At 50.5% G+C, this 18,296-nt stretch overlaps 1 protein-coding gene and 4 non-coding genes across 6 annotated transcripts in view; all 5 read left to right on the plus strand.

Annotated features, from left to right (window-relative positions):
- The window catches only part of LOC126999366 (heparan-alpha-glucosaminide N-acetyltransferase-like), a 61,783-nt gene that overhangs the window by 13,611 nt on the left and 29,876 nt on the right, over nucleotides 1-18,296 (plus strand). The gene's annotated exons all lie outside the window — the stretch shown is intronic.
- LOC126999618 (U1 spliceosomal RNA) lies at nucleotides 1,208-1,370 on the plus strand. The gene has a single exon (XR_007753475.1). It is a non-coding gene; the product is annotated as a U1 spliceosomal RNA (small nuclear RNA).
- On the plus strand, nucleotides 12,995-13,187 carry LOC126999620 (U2 spliceosomal RNA). The gene has a single exon (XR_007753477.1). It is a non-coding gene; the product is annotated as a U2 spliceosomal RNA (small nuclear RNA).
- LOC126999625 (U5 spliceosomal RNA) lies at nucleotides 14,712-14,827 on the plus strand. The gene has a single exon (XR_007753482.1). It is a non-coding gene; the product is annotated as a U5 spliceosomal RNA (small nuclear RNA).
- LOC126999629 (U1 spliceosomal RNA) lies at nucleotides 16,306-16,468 on the plus strand. The gene has a single exon (XR_007753486.1). It is a non-coding gene; the product is annotated as a U1 spliceosomal RNA (small nuclear RNA).

Raw genomic sequence — 18,296 nt, forward strand, 5'->3', positions numbered from 1 at the left:
GGCTTAGGGAGCTAGGTTACTATAATTGTATGATGGAGGCTTGGTAATGGTCTGAGAGGGGCTGGGTGAAAGACTAGGGCCAACACCGTTTTAAATTACAGGATTATGGCGAAAATTATATAGCCATAGAGCGTTTAAGGGACTTTTTGTCATTTTGTCATTATAAGCAGGAATTAAAAAAAATGCCTCTTTCCCCCTCTATATTAACCTTATAAAGATGATAGCCGAAAATTATGTAGCCATAGAGCGTTTGAGGGATTTTTTGTCATTTTGTCATTATAAGCAGGAATTAAAAAAAATGCCTCTTTCCCCCTCTATATTAACCCTATAAAGATGATAGCCGTTTAGTGGTGCATCTTACCATTTATAAGATCTTTGCTACTACTACTACTACTACTACTAGTACTACTACTACTACTTCTACTACTACTACTACTACTACTACTTGGGCGTAACACTGATTTTGTCACAACTACATTAGAACTATTTTATTATTTTACTCTCCTCAACTACAATCCTAGAGATGCATGAGCAGCATGACTTTCACTTCGAAACGACCTACAACCAGGTTTTTGAGTATCTGTCGACGTGGGTGACATCCTTCACGTTTAGCCAAGTGTGTCATTGGTGGTCAGGGTTTTCTTCAACGGGTATACTGCGTGTGAAAGAATAGGATCAACTTCACACACACTAAATCCTTGTAGTGCTATATTTCTATATATTTATCATAGTTTTTCTTTGATGATACTTTTTTTTTCTTTTTCTTTTTGTCTCCAGTCAGTCGTTCCAACAATAACATGATCAGTAATCTGTAGATCGTGCCGGTGATCGGGCTTTCTCTTAACACCAAACCATGAGTGCAAACCTTGTTCTTTAAGTTGCTGTAGAGAGCTTTAAATCAGAAGGAAGGGATAATTTAACCTTTCAAAGCTTGCATTAAAATAAGTTAGGCCAAATATTTAATGTAGGAAAAAGAAATCTATTAGTTAAATGTAATGTCTAATGTCATTTTTGAACAGATAGGAAGATTGTTGCAAACGTTGGAGGAATAGTTCAGTAGTGTATATATACATATAAAATATTGTGTGAATAATAGAAAATGGTGAGTGATTATTTGCATTTTACAAAGAATTTTCATTAAAACATTTTCAGCTTTACTAGGTGTTAAGCCAGGCTGCACTAGGGTGGCAACGTTTTGGCGGTGAGCATACTTACCTGGCACAGGAGATACCGTGATCATAAAGGCGGTTTTCCCAGGGCGAGGCCCGCCATTGCACTCCGGCGGTGCTGACCCCTGCGATTAACCCAAATGTGGTTAACTCGAGTGCGAAATTTTTGATAGCGGGGGATTGCGTTCGCGCATCCCCCTAATAATTCCACATATATGATTGGTAAGCCCCAGTCAAAGGTTTTATAATTTTATATACTCAATCAGAACATTGATTTCAATGATTTCTATACGATTCGTGATGAATTTCCCTAGAGCGACTAGAGCCTCTTGTTACTTACAGTCGGGGGCACTCGGGTGCCCCATTGACGACCAGGTATACTTGGTGTTTGCATTAGGAAAGCGTCATGGGATTCGTTGTGTCGAATCAATTTCGCCACGAACCTGAACAATTTCGTACCGCGACATTTTGGCTCTCTGAAGCTGCAAGGATGGTATAGGACACTGCCCACCATCGTTCTTCCTTTCGTCGTTAAGTTATGTATTATCACGTGATTTGTTATTCCATCAGATGTTGTTTATACTCTTGTGGATATTTACTTACCGTGTAAGTAAGATGTTTTCTTTGTTCTAGGAAGGACATAATAGAGGCGACCGAGTAAGAGGAAACTGCGACAAGGGAAGAGTTTGTTTTCCCTTTCTTCCTCGTGGCATATACCGCGTCCCGTGCGTTACTTTTTCCATATAATTGTAACCGCCCGGCAAGGGCAGTCAGTTGATGGATAAGGAAAGACCCGTCTGTCTGATGCGATCTCTAGTTTTATCGATCAAATCTGTCGAAATGAAGTACATACCATGATTTACCATCACACTCCGAGAGTTTTCTATCGTTAACTATTCTCATCATTGCATTTATACATCAGTGATAACTGATTGGTGTCCAATCGAGTACGTACAAAAGACAATATATGGATCAGTATAACACCTAATAACACACCGTCAGCTGTCCAACTGCCTGACGTACATACAAATACAACATATGGAGCACTATAACACATAAGAACACACCTTCAACGGAACTTACGCTTGTCAGATTTACCCATAAAGCTTTATCAGGAGTTTTCCTATGAACTTACTACCCCTCTTGCCTCCATCATAAATGCCTCCCTCACTCAGAGCAAATGCCCCACAGATTGGAAAACCTCATTCCGTCATTCGTCACTCCCATCCCCAAAGTCACCAACCCCACCTCACTTAATGAACTAAGACCCATTGCCATCATTCCAATCCCGAGCCTGCTTTGTGAAGACTTTGTATTTAGCTGGGCATATGATACTATTCATTACAAAATTGATCAGAGGCAGTTCGGCAACGTTAGAGCCTCCTCCACAACACATTGCCTCATTAGTTTCCTTGATTTCATTCTTAAAACCCTGGAAACCAGAAAAACTTCCTCTGCCCTCGCCTTTATTGACTTTCGGAAAGCCTTCGACCTGGTTGACCACACCACTGTCATCACCAAGGCCATAAACATCGGCCTGCCCTCCCACCTGACATCCTGGCTGGCGGACTTCCTGACGCACCGGCACCAAGCTGTGCGTCATCAGGGCTGCACCTCCACCCTCCAGCCCGTATCTGCTGGGGTGCCACAAGGGACGCGCATTGGCTTCCCGGACCTGGCAGCGTGTGCACCTCTTCCCCACCTTCTAGCAACAGCTCTCGCGGGCGAGCGATTGAGCTGCTCTGCTACTGCCAGGCTGTGAGTCGCCGTGTCAGTGCTCCCTGACTACGTGCTACTCACTCCCCGGAGTTGCCAGCGTTACCACGCGCCTTCCACCTACCTGCCCCGCGCTGCACACTTCACCCTGCTCCGCGCTCTGCCGTGCCAGTGTACACCGTCTGCGTGTCACTGGTCACGCGTCGCTCGTTACACGCGACTGCAGCCCTCCTGCTGCTCTGTTTTTGTGTTTTTTTTTTGTCTTTTGTTTGTGTGTTTGAGCCTTAGACCCTGGTTTAGTACGACGCCGAACCCCGAGGGCAGTGCCACGAGGGGGCCCCTTAGGATAAAGGGGTGGTTAGAGGAACAACCAGGGTTATTGTTAGGTCCCCCAAGACCCGCAAGGGGCGACAGCGGCGCCTGCCGAGCCCTTTAGAGGGTGGGCAGGCTTTAGCCCTCCGCTGCCGTAGGCAAGCCGGCTCCTCGTAGGCTAGATTTTGTTACTTTTTTATTTTATTTTTTGTTCAATGTCTAGCTGTGGTCCAGCCCGAGTGCTGTCTTGTTGCTAGGATGTCCTCGGACAAGCGTGTCCGCCTGCTAGCGACTCAGAGCTCCGACTCCGAGTCGCCAGCTGATAAGCAGCTACGCCTTGAGTCGGGGAGTGAGAGTGATGAGGCGGCCCTTATCCCACTCCCCGACTCTTCTGATGAGGATTGGGTGGTAGTGGGAAGGGTGCGTGACCGTGGCCACCGCAACCACCCACCTCCGCCACCTTCGCCTCCCCGCTCCCGTTCACCACTTGGCACCTCCGCTACCCCCACCCTGCCCAGCGGCTCACGCCCGACGCCGTTCCCCCGTTCTACTGCTACTGCCCCCACTGCTGCCACCTCTACTGCCTCCACCGCTGCTCCTACATCTGCCTCCGCCGCTGCCCATTCCAACCTGCTCGGTGCCGTCTCGCACCCCGAGCAGGCTGCTGCCCGCCACGCTGCTGCATCTCCTGCCAACCCCAAGGTTGTCGTCCCTCCAACACCGGGGTTCGAGACTGCCCTCGACCTGGCGGAGGCCCTGGAGGAGGAGCTCGGGCTCCGCCTCCAGATGCGCTTCCTGGAGAACGGCAGCGTGCTGGTCACCCCGCCTTCCGAGGAAGCCCTCCGTGCCCTCATGGACACCACGTCGGTGCATGGCAAGGCGGTGCAGTTGCGGCTGATGGGCGACGCAACCACCAAGGGGGTGGTGACCACTTACCCGGTTGCCATGCCTCTCAAGGCTCTCCTCCGCCACCCGAGCGTCGTCACGGCAGAGCGCTGTATGACGCGCGACAACCTTGCCACGAGGCAGGTCCTCATCTCGGTGAGGGGCCCCTTGCCAGGCATGCTCGACCTGGGGAGCTGGGGCGTATTTTACACGCGCCCCTTCAACGCCGAGCCCCTCCGTTGCTATCGCTGCCAGCAATACGGCCACCATCGCTCCCGCTGCAATCGCCAGGCAGTGTGCGGCATGTGCTCGGGGCAGCACATGACGGAGGCCTGCCTTGCGAAATACAAGGCCGGCGAGAGCGTGACCGCCCTCTGCCCCAACTGCCGCCAGCACCACCACGCGTGGAGCCGGCGCTGCCCCTCCCGGTTGAACATAGTGGATCGGGGAATCCAGCGTCAGGAGGAGTGGCGTGCGGCCCACAACCCCTCTCGGCCGGCGTGGACCGGGCGTTCCCGCTCGAGGTCCCAGCGTCGGCCTGCCCCACCCGGTCAGACAACGCTCGCCTCCCGGGAGCACTTCCCGGCCCTCCCACCACCGGCCACGTCTCGCGGCAACGCTGCTCCGGCTGTGCCGCCGCCAGCTACGCCTCCTCCACCGCCTGCCACGCAACCCCACCCGGCCTCCTCCTCAACACAAGCCCCTCCCCCACGCCCGGCATCCGCCTCGGTCCCCTCCACGCAGCTCACTCCCGCAGTGCCTCCACCGGCCCTCCCCCAGCGCGTAAGGCGTCGGAGGAACCGCGGGCCGCGCCCCCCCGTGATCGCGCCAGCTGCACCCCTTGTTCCTCCTCCCGGCCATGTCCTGGTCACCAGGGCTGCACTAGAGGGGATGCTGGCGAGCTTCGCTCTGGCGCTAACCGGCCTCCTAAAGCTAACACCGGACGAGGCGGCGCTGCGAGTCATCGCGAAGGCGACGGTGGAGGAGTGTTTCCCCACCATCGACAGTCCGGTCGCGTCTCCCGCCACCCCGCTGCAAACTCCAGTTGCTGCGCCTCCAGCTGTGCAGGCCCCTGTCCGCGGGGACGCTCCACCTCCCGCGGCGGAGGCCCGCATGGAGGTCGACGCGCCCTCCCGGGCAGCAGTGGCACCTGCCGTCTCGGTGGCCCAGCCAGCGCAGGCGTCCCAGACAGCCAAGCCCCGCTCACACATCCCAGTGCAGGCTCCGACCCGCTCCCGCATCCCGCAGCCCAAAGGCATTGTGACCCTGAAGCGCCGGGGCCGGCCCCTCGCGCGGCGGCCCCTGTGATCGCCCCGGGACCTCCTCGGCGACCGACCGCTAAGTGTTCTGCAGTGGAACGTGTGCGGCGTGCGCGGCAAGGTTAACCTCCTGCGAGCTGCGATCGGCACCGACGGCTTTGACGTCATCCTATTACAGGAGACGCTCCTTCGGGAGGGCCAGTCGGTGCCCTTCAAGGGCTACAGGGCCTTTACCTCCCTGCCGTCGCCGGTGCGGCGTGGGTGTTGTATCTTGGTCAGGGATGTACTTCCCTGTTCTCGAGTGCATCGCCCCGTGCTGTGCGGTGCCGGTGTGGAGGTATTGGCAGTCAAGGTGACCTTGCCGAGCGCGTGTGTCGCGTTCTACTGCGTGTACAGTGGGCCGCGGGCCGAGCCCGACTACACTGAACTCCTCTCCCTGGCTAATGACGAACCCACCTTCATCGGGGGTGACTTCAACGCCCACCATGAAAGGTGGGGAAGTAGGGGGAGGAACCGCGCAGGGCGCCACCTTGCCTCGGCCTTGGAGGACGTTCCTGGGGTTGCGCTCCTCAACACCGGGGTGCCCACGCACATGGCTGGTGGCGTCCTGGACCTCAGCTTTGTGTCGCAGCCACTTGCAGTCGACGCGACGTGGACCCTCCACCCGCACCTCGCGAGCGACCATTTCGCCTCCGTTGTTGCACTCCCTGTCCCGCCGCCTGTGTTACCACAGCGGCCTCCTCGCTGGAACCTGCGCCGGGCTGACTGGCCTCGGTTCCGCGGGGCCGTCGCCCGTCGTCTGGCCGCCACCATCCGACCCGACGACCTCGAGGCGGCGGACGCGCGCCTGGTTGACGCCTTCACAGCAGCTGCTGATGAGGCGATCCCCCTCCTGTGGCGGTGGTCCACCGTGACAGGTGGTACTATACCGAGGAGGTGAGGGAGGCGAACCACCGAGTCAACCAGGCCCGTAAGCTTAACAGGAGAGTCAACACGGAGGCGACGCGAGGCTTGCTGCGCGCTGCTGTCCGTCGCGCCAGGGAAACCGCCGACCGGGTGCAGGAGGAGCACTGGCTGGCGTGGTGCGAGGGACTTGACGGCTGTACGTCCGCTGCAGTCCTCTGGCGGAAGCTGAGGGCCGTCGCCGGGGGTGCCGTTGCGCGCCCAGCTCTACACCCACAGCCCCAGGCCGAGGCGGAGCGGCTCGTTGCCACCTTCTCCTCCCGTGCTGCTTCCGCCCGGCTTCCGGCCCACACTCGCGACCTGCTGAGGAGGCGAACCCCGGGAGAGTAGCCGCCTTCAGGAGGCCTGCCTACAGGCGCATGTCACTGACGCGCCTATAGAGCTCTGTGAGCTGGAGCGGGCCATCCCCAGGAAGGACACCTCCACCGGAGTCGACAGGATCCCCTACTCCTTCCTGGCGAACGCTGGCCCGGAGATGCTGGCGGAGGTTCTGGGACTCTTTAACAGGTCCTTCGAGCTCGGAGCACTGCCAGCCTCCTGGAAGCTGGCCACCATCGTTCCCATCCCCAAGAGTGGAGACGGCTCCAACATCGCCCGATCTCCCTCCTAAGCTGCCTCGGCAAGTGTATGGAGCAGTCCTGCTTCCGCGCCTTCAGTGGGCGATGGGCCCCTCCATCACCACCTCTTTGCCTTCCGCCGGGGCAGGGCACCAGGGACTGCATCTCCACCCTCTCTGGTGTCTTGGGGAGACGGGCGGTGGTGGTATTTCTCGACCTCGAGAAAGCTTTTGAGCTCGCCTCAGCCCCAGCCATGCTCTCCATTCTCGCTGAACGGGCGTCCGTGGCCGCCTGCTGGCGTGGGTGGGCCATTATCTGGAGGGACGGAGCGGCCGTCCGATTTCAGGGCCATACGTCCGCGATAGAGACTTTTGAGAACGGCACGCCTCAGGGTGGCGTCCTGAGCCCCGTGCTGTTCAATCTGCTCGTCGAGAAGTTGGCGGCCCTTCCGACGAGCGGAACCGCAAGAGTCCTATCGTATGCGGACGATGTGGCCCTGGTGGTGTGGGGCCCCAACCAGGTGGCCTGCGCCCGCCAGCTCCTCCGCCGGCTGACTCAGACGTGCGCCGCCCTAGGGCTGGTCGTCAACAGGACTAAGACAAAGGCCATGGCCTTCCGCCACGGCCACCTTCCTGAGCCCTTCGACCTCGAGGGTACGCCCGTGCCGTGGGTGCACACTTACAAGTACCTCGGGGTCACTGTTGACTCCAGCCTGTCCTTTGGCCCGCACATCGCCCGTGTGCGGGACGAGTGCGGCGGCGCACTAATGTGATGAGGCCCTTGCCAGAACAGCGGGTGGGTCTGGGGGGGGTCCTGCGGACTTTCTACATCCAGGGCGTTCGGTCCTGTATTGATTACGGGACGCCGTGCCTGCTGACGGTGGGTCCGGCGGCGCTTAGGCCGCTGGAGACAGCTCAGAACGCCGCCCTCCGCGTCATCATTGGCGCCCCCATGTGGACGAAATGCGTGTGCCTCCGGGCGAGGCACGCGTGCAGCGTCGCCGCGAGAGTCACCCAACTCTCAGTGGGGCATCTGGCGGCGCTGCTCAGATGCATGGGGGCGGAGCAGCTCCGTGCCTCCGTCGGGCAGGCCCTCCTGCAGGACCCTCTCCTGTTCCGCAAGAGAACGTGGGCGACTGTGGCGGCGGCCACGATTCGCAATAGCGGACTCCCCCACGCCCTTGTGACGGCTGTGGACGCCCCCCACCCCACCTACGTTGCCCGCCCCCCGTGGGAGCCGCCTGCCTTAACAGCCACCATACGGCCGCTCGCCAAAGGAAGGCCCTCCTCACCCCTCTGGAGTTGGCCAGGAGGCAGACAGCAGAGCGGGAAGCAGCGCACCCTGGAGCCTCCGTGTACTTCACGGACGGCTCCGTCAACCACCAGACGGGGGCTGTCGGCGCTGCTTTTGTGTGCGGTGGGGTCACTGCTGTTTTTCGTCTGCCAGACGGTTGTTCCTCCACCCAGGCTGAGCTGGCAGCCATTGGCGGGGCGCTGGATCATGCAGTGGAAGGGGGTCGGGGCCCTGTCTTGATCCACTGCGATTCAGTCCCTGCCATCCGCTCTCTGCTACAGGACCCCCCGCGCGACAACGTGTCTCTCCTCACCTCCATCCTTGCGAGGCTGGCAGAGTTGAGAGGAGCGGGGCGCCCTGTAAAAGTTAACTGGTTGCCCAGCCACTCGGGCGTGGCAGGCAACGGGCGGCGGACGGCGCTGCTGCTGAGGCAACGCTCCTGCCTGCTGTCACGCGGCCTGTTGTGGTTAGCCTTGCCCAAGTGAAGAGGGCCATGGCCGCACGATCTGCTACTGGGGTCGTCAGGGAGCTGGAGGAGGCCCTGGCTGCGGGCTCGCCGTCCGCGTTTTGGTACTCGGCGGCCACTAACACCGGCGCCCGCCAGCTACCGCCAAATCTGCCGAGACAGGAGGCATCCAACATCCGCCGCCTCCGTCTCGGCTACAAATGTGCGTCGGTCCTTCACCCGGATGACCCTGTCCCTGTCGTGTGCCCGTACTGCGAGGAGGAGGTCCTCCAGCCGCTCCTCCACTACCTCCTCGAGTGCGGTGCGACGCGCAACCTGCTTCCAAACCGGGAGGGGCTCTCAGCGCCAGCCTTGGTGGGGGCCCTGGACGACAGGGCGCTTACTGCCCTAGTGCGGGCATATGAGCCGCCCAGGTAGGCTCTCTGTTCTGTATATGTGGGCGTGTTAGAGTGCGTGTATGTATGTGTGGGTGTTTGTGTGTGAGTATGTGCGTGATTGGTTTTTTCAGTCAGCTACAGGACGCCTGGTGCGCCTGTGCCCCAACCCACTTAGTGGGAAGGGGTGTTAACTATCTATATATGTGCGTACATCGGCGTGTGTGTGCGCGTGTGTATGTCTTTATGTACATGCACACGTGCGCGCGGCGTGCCGTGTATGCACATATATAGCCCCAGCCATGACTGCGACGGGCCGTCGTAGTCGACAAAGGCCCGTTCCCCTTCTTAGGGGTTAATCTTAAAGGAAGGAAGGAAGGGACGCGCATGGGACCTCTTTGCTTCCTTATTCTGCTCAACAATGCACTGTTAGACGCCCCTCATCGCTGGAAGTACGTGGATGATTCTACACTGGGCATCTCCATCAACAACACAGCCCCTGACTACACGTCCTTACAACACATTCTGGACCGACTGCAGAGCTGGACGCAAGACAACCACGTCACCATCAACACCAACAAGACGGTGGTGATGCATTTTCACACCACCACTGCCATCCCACCGCCAGCCCTGGAGGTTGGCCCTCACCAGCTGCAGGTGGTTGAATCCACCAAACTACTTGGAGTCACCCTGGACAGCAAGCTGAGCTGGGGCAAGCACGTCATCACCATCATCAGGGCGGCTTCCTACAAACTTTTCATGTTGAGGCGCATGAAAGCGTTGGGAGCCCCCCAAAGGTCGCTCAAGGACCTGTACACCACCTTCATCCTTCCCAGACTCCTCTACGCCTCTCCTGCTTGGGCTTCCTCCATCAACAAGACCCAGCAACGCCAATTAGAGAGAGTGCAAAGGCGTGCATGCAGACAGAATCTGGGCAATTCTTACACTAACTACGAGCATGCACTCACCCAGCTGAATATGCCCACCCTACAGGACCGATACCAGACAAACCTAACCAAATTCGGCAAGTCCCACCTCTACAACCCCCTTCATAGAGACCTACTCCCACCGCCCTCCCTCCCCCCACTAGACCCACAAGACACCACAATATTCTCGTCCCGGTCAAAACTCGCACGGACAAATATCGGCTTAGTGCGATACCGACACTTGTGAGGGTCATTAACACCTCCATGATCACATGACCCCTCCACTCCAACACACACACACACACACACACACACACACACACACACACACACACACACACACAGAAACTCATTGTATGGTATTTTTGTGTATTTTCAGCCTTATGGCTGCCTACAAATGAATAAACCATTTATTATTATTATTATTTTTATTATTATTATTATTATTATAAGCACCTCGGGCTCTCGGTTGTTCGCCCGCCCTCCGTCACAGAACTTAGCGATTCCGCTCCTGCAAAGGCAGACAGCGAAGACGAGAAGACACGTCTTCCCGTCGTCAAACCTTTGGCGATCTGCCTCTCCCTTCTCTCCTTCAGACCATATTCTCTCCTGTATGGCGTTTAACTCAGGACACTGAATAAGGGCGCCTTCATACGACTGTAGGCCAGCCTGATGGATTTGGTGACCTCTCTGACCGCAATGTCATAACATCCCCGCGGGGATAAATCGTCTCTTAAGATAGCAAACCTCTCCCTTATTCTTTCCTCCCGTTACTTCTCGCATCTCTCTCCACTCTTCCACCTCTCTCATTTCTCTGTTTCCTCACATCGCCAAAACGGCGATAACATAATAATGTTGAATGCTTTGCTGAACTTCACTCTGCTTTCAATGTGTAATATTTTCACATCTTGGTGGACAAGTCGAGAACTAAAAAGACATCAGTACGACAGCTGCATCGTGCCGACCCTCCAGAAGAACCTCAGCGTGGTGGTGCTGTCCTTTGATGCCATTGACTTTAAAGTTTAGAGCTTTAGGAAAATACCTCCATCTTTGGAAATAGGTCACGAAAATAATATCAATAAAAATTATACTACTCAAACGAAAGAGGACAATGAAAAGTGCAATGAATTAATTATTTGATTGTTTTATACAGATATCTAGAACTCTGTAAGAAACTTTAATATTAAAGTTTTGTATTAATAAGTTGCTTTGGAAATGTACTGTATTTAAAAGAAAAAAATAAATGCCAAAGACGATTTTTAACCCATTTAAAAATGATTAATGAATGTGACCACGGCTTTAAAGTTGAAACAAGCGAGTGTCGGGCTCACCACCTCCATTGAAATTACAATTTAATATTTCAGGGTAAAGATATAAAATGAAATAGAAGTTTGTAAGTACCAGATTTTGTTGTTGTTTAAAGGTTTATTGTACAAAAACATACACGGAGGCGGTGGCTGAATCGACAGAGTGACGGCGCCGCGTTCAGGAGGACGCGAGTTCAATCCCTGCCCGGTGCCACCAAGCTGGGATATTTCAGCCGCCGCCGAGTGGCTTAAAACTACCCACATGCTATCCAGAAGACCACCTATCAACCCGGACTCTAGATTCAGCATGAGCCAATGCAAGATGGCGTCACTATAAACACTCGCCTGCGCCAGAACGGGCTGTGCCGACCATCAGGCCCCACCGGGAAGAAGCCTTGGGCCGACCATCAGGCCCCACCGGGAAGAAGCCTACCGGCGCAATAGGCCGCGACGTAAAAAACAAAACAAAAAAAGAACAAATATACAATAACAAAAATCTATACATTTGGTGTATGTAGTGTTCAAAGCGGGCTACCGCCCGCTGGTGGAAACGTGGCTGCATTGTATAGGTCGACTGGCCTCTCAGAATTTATCTATTTGAGCGTCATTTTTTAACCCCACGCGATTACCTCATGAGTAACAGGCTTTTATTGCTGAAAGTATATTGATGATTTTATTCGTGCAACTATCTAACATGCAAAACTCTTTCATTGATGTTCACTAGTATGTGATGGGATGAGAAAACATGTCCTCCACTTACTGGGTCCTTATAACGCAATGAATAAATACGAATTAAGCTATGTTTGAGAAGCCTAATTATTCAACAACAACAAAAAAAAATGTCCAGAGACTCCAGACTGTGGTGACTGTGTTCCTTGTGTAATCTCGCGTTAGTCAGGTGCTTATTATAAAGTCATGTGACTCATGTATGAAGACCTCCAGTCATTACGGTAGAGCTTTAGTGGACTATGTCCAGAAATTAATAATTTTTGTTACGTTTTCTAGCTTCAAATAGTCTGTGATAATTTGTTTTTATCTTGTTAACCGTCCACTTAATAGGTTTTGGGCCATAAGCTGGAAGACAACCGGCAAACAGTGCACGAGGGCTTTTTTTTTTCGGGAGTGCTGACGCCCCTAGCTCGCGCTTGACTCCTACAAGTGTTCTTGGTGTTCTTAGTGACTCACAACAGCCTGCATTTAGCTTTACCTTCTAAGTATGGTCCATCGTATGTCCATCGTCGAGTTTCTCTAGAAATACAGACCTGCAGTTCAGTCACTCATTCAAAGTTTTCTGTTATCAGCAACTTCATGGTATTCTCAACTAAAAAAAATTCATCATTTTTCACCACAAATAAAGTGAGTGTATATATTACTGACAGGTAAATATATTATATACCTATTTCCAGCGCGACGCAGGGCTCGTTTAGGGAGTAGGCGCCCTAGAAATTCTTGTTTGAGCCGCTATCTTAGTGTAGGTGGCGAAAGCCTGTGTTTGCCAGTTCAGGTGGTAGAGGGCGTGAATGTAGGTAACACATCTCTGCTGACCTACGGAGCCGTGATTAGACGGTTTTTGGTGCCGTGACCACTCCTGTGGGGTTTGTTTACCTGTTTCTGATAATAGCAATACTGTGAAGTTTGTTCTACGGCGGAAGGTAGCAGCACGCGGCCTGGTATTTACAGTGTAATAGTCTAGAGCATGACGAACATTTTGTGGGGTGCGTGTGTGTAGCGGGATGTGATCTGGGTGGCGGCCGGGTGGTCGGCGGTATCGCTTCTCGGCCTTTTGGCTAAGATCAAAGTGTAGTATCTGTTCTTATCAGCTTAATATCTGATACGATCCCCATGTGGGATCTACGATATTAATCTGATTTTTGGACTATGGCGAAGTGCTAGGGGCTTGCTCCACCTTTGCCGCGGATCGGCCCGGTATTGCAGTACCTCCGGGATCGGTCCACTCCCCCAGGGGAGAAATAAACTATGATGTTAAAATGTCTACAAAGGAGATATGATCCTTGTGTTGTGATGAGCCTTTGCTCCACGTATTTCGTGGATGACTTTGGTTTTGCCGTTAATCGTCGGTTTCCTTACCGCGGCAACACTCCACTCTTGAGTGGAGGGTGTGGTGTGATCCATCCTGTCACTAAGGTGCTCCTTGACACTCCCCCTTCGGCGGTTCGGTTCTCGCTCATTTGCATAATTGTATTCGTATGGTTACACTATGTAAGATGAAAATACATTTACTACTACTTAGGAAAAAGCAACTGCTCATAAATTTGTCACGCCGTTACTTCTATGGCCACGGCTTGCTCCACCTTTACCGCGGATTGGTTCATTATTGCAACACCTCCGTAATCGGTCATTTCTTCCATGAAAGGAATAATCACGAATCTATATCCTTATTATATTGACCTCTTCCGTTGATTAGTTCAGCATAGTCGTGATAGGTCCGCTTCTCTACGAAAGAAGCAAATTCTCCTAAATTTATAGTTAAGGTATTGTTCTTGCGGACATGTTCCAAAGACTTGCTCCACCTTTGCCATAGGTCGGTCTTGTATTGCGACGCTCGTCTTGTTGCTCAGCCTCTGCAAATTCCACTGGACCACCTGGAGGTTGTCAGGCTGTTATGGTGGTGTCATGCTCTGCAAGGACACAGGCCGGTAGTTCAGTTAAAGTTTTTTTCTTCTTTATTTTACATCTTACCTAGTGCAATTAATTACAAGTGTGTTGATGAGTTTTCTTGTAGTGTTGTGATATTTGTCTTTCTCTGGTCGTTTGGCACTTCTCCCTCCATTGACTTATGGAGAAATATTTTGATATCTCTCTCTCACATACACACACATTTCAATTTAGTCCAGGCAACACTGTTTTCTTTATACAGTTTTATAAAGTGTCGCAGTGACTACTGGATTTCAGCAGGAAAGCGTATGTTTCAAAGAGGCGAAGGATTTTGCTGCACGTAATTCATAAGTTTCAAGGAGCGGGTATATTATTTGAAGAGATGAGCTGCAGGATGTAGTTTTCTTTGTATGCTGTTGATAGAACGAGTGTCTAATTATCCCTTGAAAACCCTCACCAATTTATTGTCAATAGTTTCTTTAGATAGGCTGCCGTATTATAGATAAGTATCAGTGAAACGTAAACATGCTGCTAGGTGAATAAATCCCGAAGTATGGCCTGAATGTTTTGTCCTTAGTTGTGTAATGTAACAGGTGGACGGAGTGGCGGCAAGTTTGCGGGCATGAAGGGCACGGTGGTTATCTAGATGTCAAAATTAGCCGCTTCCGTCAGTGTTTCGGTAAAGAACGTTTTAACAAAAAGCTGTGCCATTGCGTTTTGCGTGGACCAGCAGCTGTGAAGGGGATAGAGTCGTCCCTGGGCAACAGCCCAGCATATGTTGTAAGTGCGACTGCCTTCTAGGTCGGATATGGCCCAACTGTTGGTGTTCAGCCCGAGACAGTATGGCGGCGAGTTGGCAGCGTTTTGACAACTCTGGTTTCCCTTCAAAACGCATAAATCTTTCGCCTTTTACTAAAGATTTCCGTGGAGGGGAACAACTCAATGAGTCTGTTATAATTTTTTCTTGGCCCACCTAGTGGGCCTATATAATACAATGAATATATAATATGAATTAAGCTACGTGTGCGGAGCCTAATTCAACATGATTTAGAAAATCAATGCCCAGAGACTCCAGATTGCCTCTCCTGTAACCTCGCGTTACTCTTGGGTGTTTTTGGGCTGCCGAACTGGCAGCTTATATATAAGAAGGTAAGGAGTCTGCAAGAGGCCGGTTTGCCTCTACAAGGCAGCTCCTGTAAGCTTAACCCCACCTTACTTCGCTATCCATGAATTCATCTAACCTCTTCTTGAACGTATCTATGGTATTGGCACTCACAGCATGTTATTACATGAGGAAGGCTTGGTATGGTTACTATAATTGTATGATGGAGGCTTGGTAATGGTCTGAGAGGGGCTGGGTGAAAGACTAGGGCCACCACCGTTTTAAATTACAGGATTATGGCGAAAATTATATAGCCATAGAGCGTTTAAGGGACTTTTTGTCATTTTGTCATTATAAGCAGGAATTAAAAAAATGCCTCTTTCCCCCTCTATATTAACCTTATAAAGATGATAGCCGAAAATTATGTAGCCATAGAGCGTTTAAGGGACTTTTTGTCATTTTGTCATTATAAGCAGGAATTAAAAAATGCCTCTTTCCCCCTCTATATTAACCCTATAAAGATGATAGCCGTTTAGTGGTGCATCTTACCATTTATAAGATCTTTGCTACTACTAGTACTACTACTACTACTACTACTACTTGGGCGTAACACTGATTTTGTCACAACTACATTAGAACTATTTTATTCTTTTACTCTCCTCAACTACAATCCTAGAGATGCATGAGCAGCATGACTTTCACTTCGAAACGACCTACAACCAGGTATATGAGTATCTGTCGACGTGGGTGACATCCTTCACGTTTAGCCAAGTGTGTCATTGGTGGTCAGGGTTTTCTTCAACGGGTATCCTGCGTGTGAAAGAATAGGATCAACTTCACACACACCAAATCCTTGTAGTGCTATATTTCTATATATTTATCAGTTTTTCTTTGATGATACTTTTTTTTTCTTTTTCTTTTTGTCTCCAGTCAGTCGTTCCAACAATAACATGATCAGTAATCTGTAGATCGTGCCGGTGATCGGGCTTTCTCTTAACACCAAACCATGAGTGCAAACCTTGTTCTTTAAGTTGCTGTAGAGAGCTTTAAATCAGAAGGAAGGGATAATTTAACCTTTCAAAGCTTGCATTAAAATAAGTTAGGCCAAATATTTAATGTAGGAAAAAGAAATCTATTAGTTAAATGTAATGTCTAATGTCATTTTTGAACAGATAGGAAGATTGTTGCAAACGTTGGAGGAATAGTTCAGTAGTGTATATATACATATAAAATATTGTGTGAATAATAGAAAATGATGAGTGATTATTTGCATTTTACAACGAATTTTCATTAAAACATTTTCAGCTACACTAGGTGTTAAGCCAGGCTGCACTAGGGTGGCAACGTTTTGGCGGTGAGCATACTTACCTGGCACAGGAGATACCGTGATCATAAAGGCGGTTTTCCCAGGGCGAGGCCCGCCATTGCACTCCGGCGGTGCTGACCCCTGCGATTAACCCAAATGTGGTTAACTCGAGTGCGAAATTTTTGATAGCGGGGGATTGCGTTCGCGCATCCCCCTAATAATTCCACATATATGATTGGTAAGCCCCAGTCAAAGGTTTTATAATTTTATATACTCAATCAGAACATTGATTTCAATGATTTCTATACGATTCGTGATGAATTTCCCTAGAGCGACTAGAGCCTCTTGTTACTTACAGTCGGGGGCACTCGGGTGCCCCACTGACGACCAGGTATACTTGGTGTTTGCATTTGGAAAGCGTCATGGGATTCGTTGTGTCGAATCAATTTCGCCACGAACCTGAACAATTTCGTACCGCGACATTTTGGCTGTCTGAAGCTGCAAGGATGGTATAGGACACTGCCCACCATCGTTCTTCCTTTCGTCGTTAAGTTATGTATTATCACGTGATTTGTTATTCCATCAGATGTTGTTTATACTTTTGTGGATATTTGCTTACCGTGTAAGTAAGATGTTTTCTTTGTTCTAGGAAGGACATAATAGAGGCGACCGAGTAAGAGGAAACTGCGACAAGGGAAGAGTTTGTTTTCCCTTTCTTCCTCGTGGCATATACCGCGTCCCATGTGTTACTTTTTCCATATAATTGTAACCGCCCGGCAAGGGCAGTCAGTTGATGGATAAGGAAAGACCCGTCTGTCTGATGCGATCTCTAGTTTTATCGATCAAATCTGTCGAAATGAAGTACATACCATGATTTACCATCACACTCCGAGAGTTTTCTATCGTTAACTATTCTCATCATTGCATTTATACATCAGTGATAACTGATTGGTGTCCAATCGAGTACGTACAAAAGACAATACATGGATCAGTATAACACCTAATAACACACCGTCAACTGTCCATCTGTCTGACGTACATACAAATACAACATATGGAGCACTATAACACATAAGAACACACCTTCAACGGAACTTACACTTGTCAGATTTACCCATAAAGCTTTATCAGGAGTTTTCCCATGAACTTGCTACCCCCCTTGCCTCCATCATAAATGCCTCCCTCACTCAGAGCAAATGCCCCACAGATTGGAAAACCTCATTCGTCACTCCCATCCCCAAAGTCACCAACCCCACCTCACATAAAGAAACAGAAAACACTAACACTAAGTGGACTAAAACTTTAAAGAAATATATGAATGAACTAAATATAAATATGACACAACTTGATAGTTTAACAAAGAATAAGATAATAGAAAAAGTAAGGAGATGGGACTTAAGGAAATGGAAAAACGAAATACAGACAAAGTCAACATTAAAAATATATGAATTGTACAAAAAGGACCTAAAAGAAGAAACCTGGGCAGACAACACACTGGGTACAAAATTAATATTAAGAGGAAGAAGTAACACCCTAACTCTAAACTGGAGGAACAGGTTTCAGAGGAAGAGTGAGGAGTGTTCGTGCTGTGGAGCAGAAGTAGAAACATTAGAACATTTTCTGCTGGACTGTGAAGAATATAAAGAAATAAGACAAAACCAAAACTTTATACAGAACTCAGAAAATCAAAGCAGAGAACACTTAATAGCAGACATTATTGTTTCGACCATTAACTCTGGAAGAAATTGAAAATAGAAAAAAACTATTACAACGAATTGGAACAAAAGAAAAAAGAAAACTGAACAAAACTAAAAGACAACAACGCCAATCAACAATCAACAACAACGCCAATCAATAAAAATCAAGAATCAAGAATATGAAAAAAGTGGGAGCCGTTACAAAGGCAATCCCACGCCCACTACTGGACTGGACTGGACTGGACAGACCTGCAGATCAGTCACTCTTTCGAAGTTTTCTGTTATCAGCAACTTCATGGTATTCTCAACTAAAAAAAATTCATCATTTTTCACCACAAAAGTAAGTGT

The sequence above is a fragment of the Eriocheir sinensis genome, chromosome 16 (assembly GCF_024679095.1).
Source record: "Eriocheir sinensis breed Jianghai 21 chromosome 16, ASM2467909v1, whole genome shotgun sequence".
Classification (NCBI taxonomy): Eukaryota; Metazoa; Arthropoda; class Malacostraca; order Decapoda; family Varunidae; genus Eriocheir; species Eriocheir sinensis.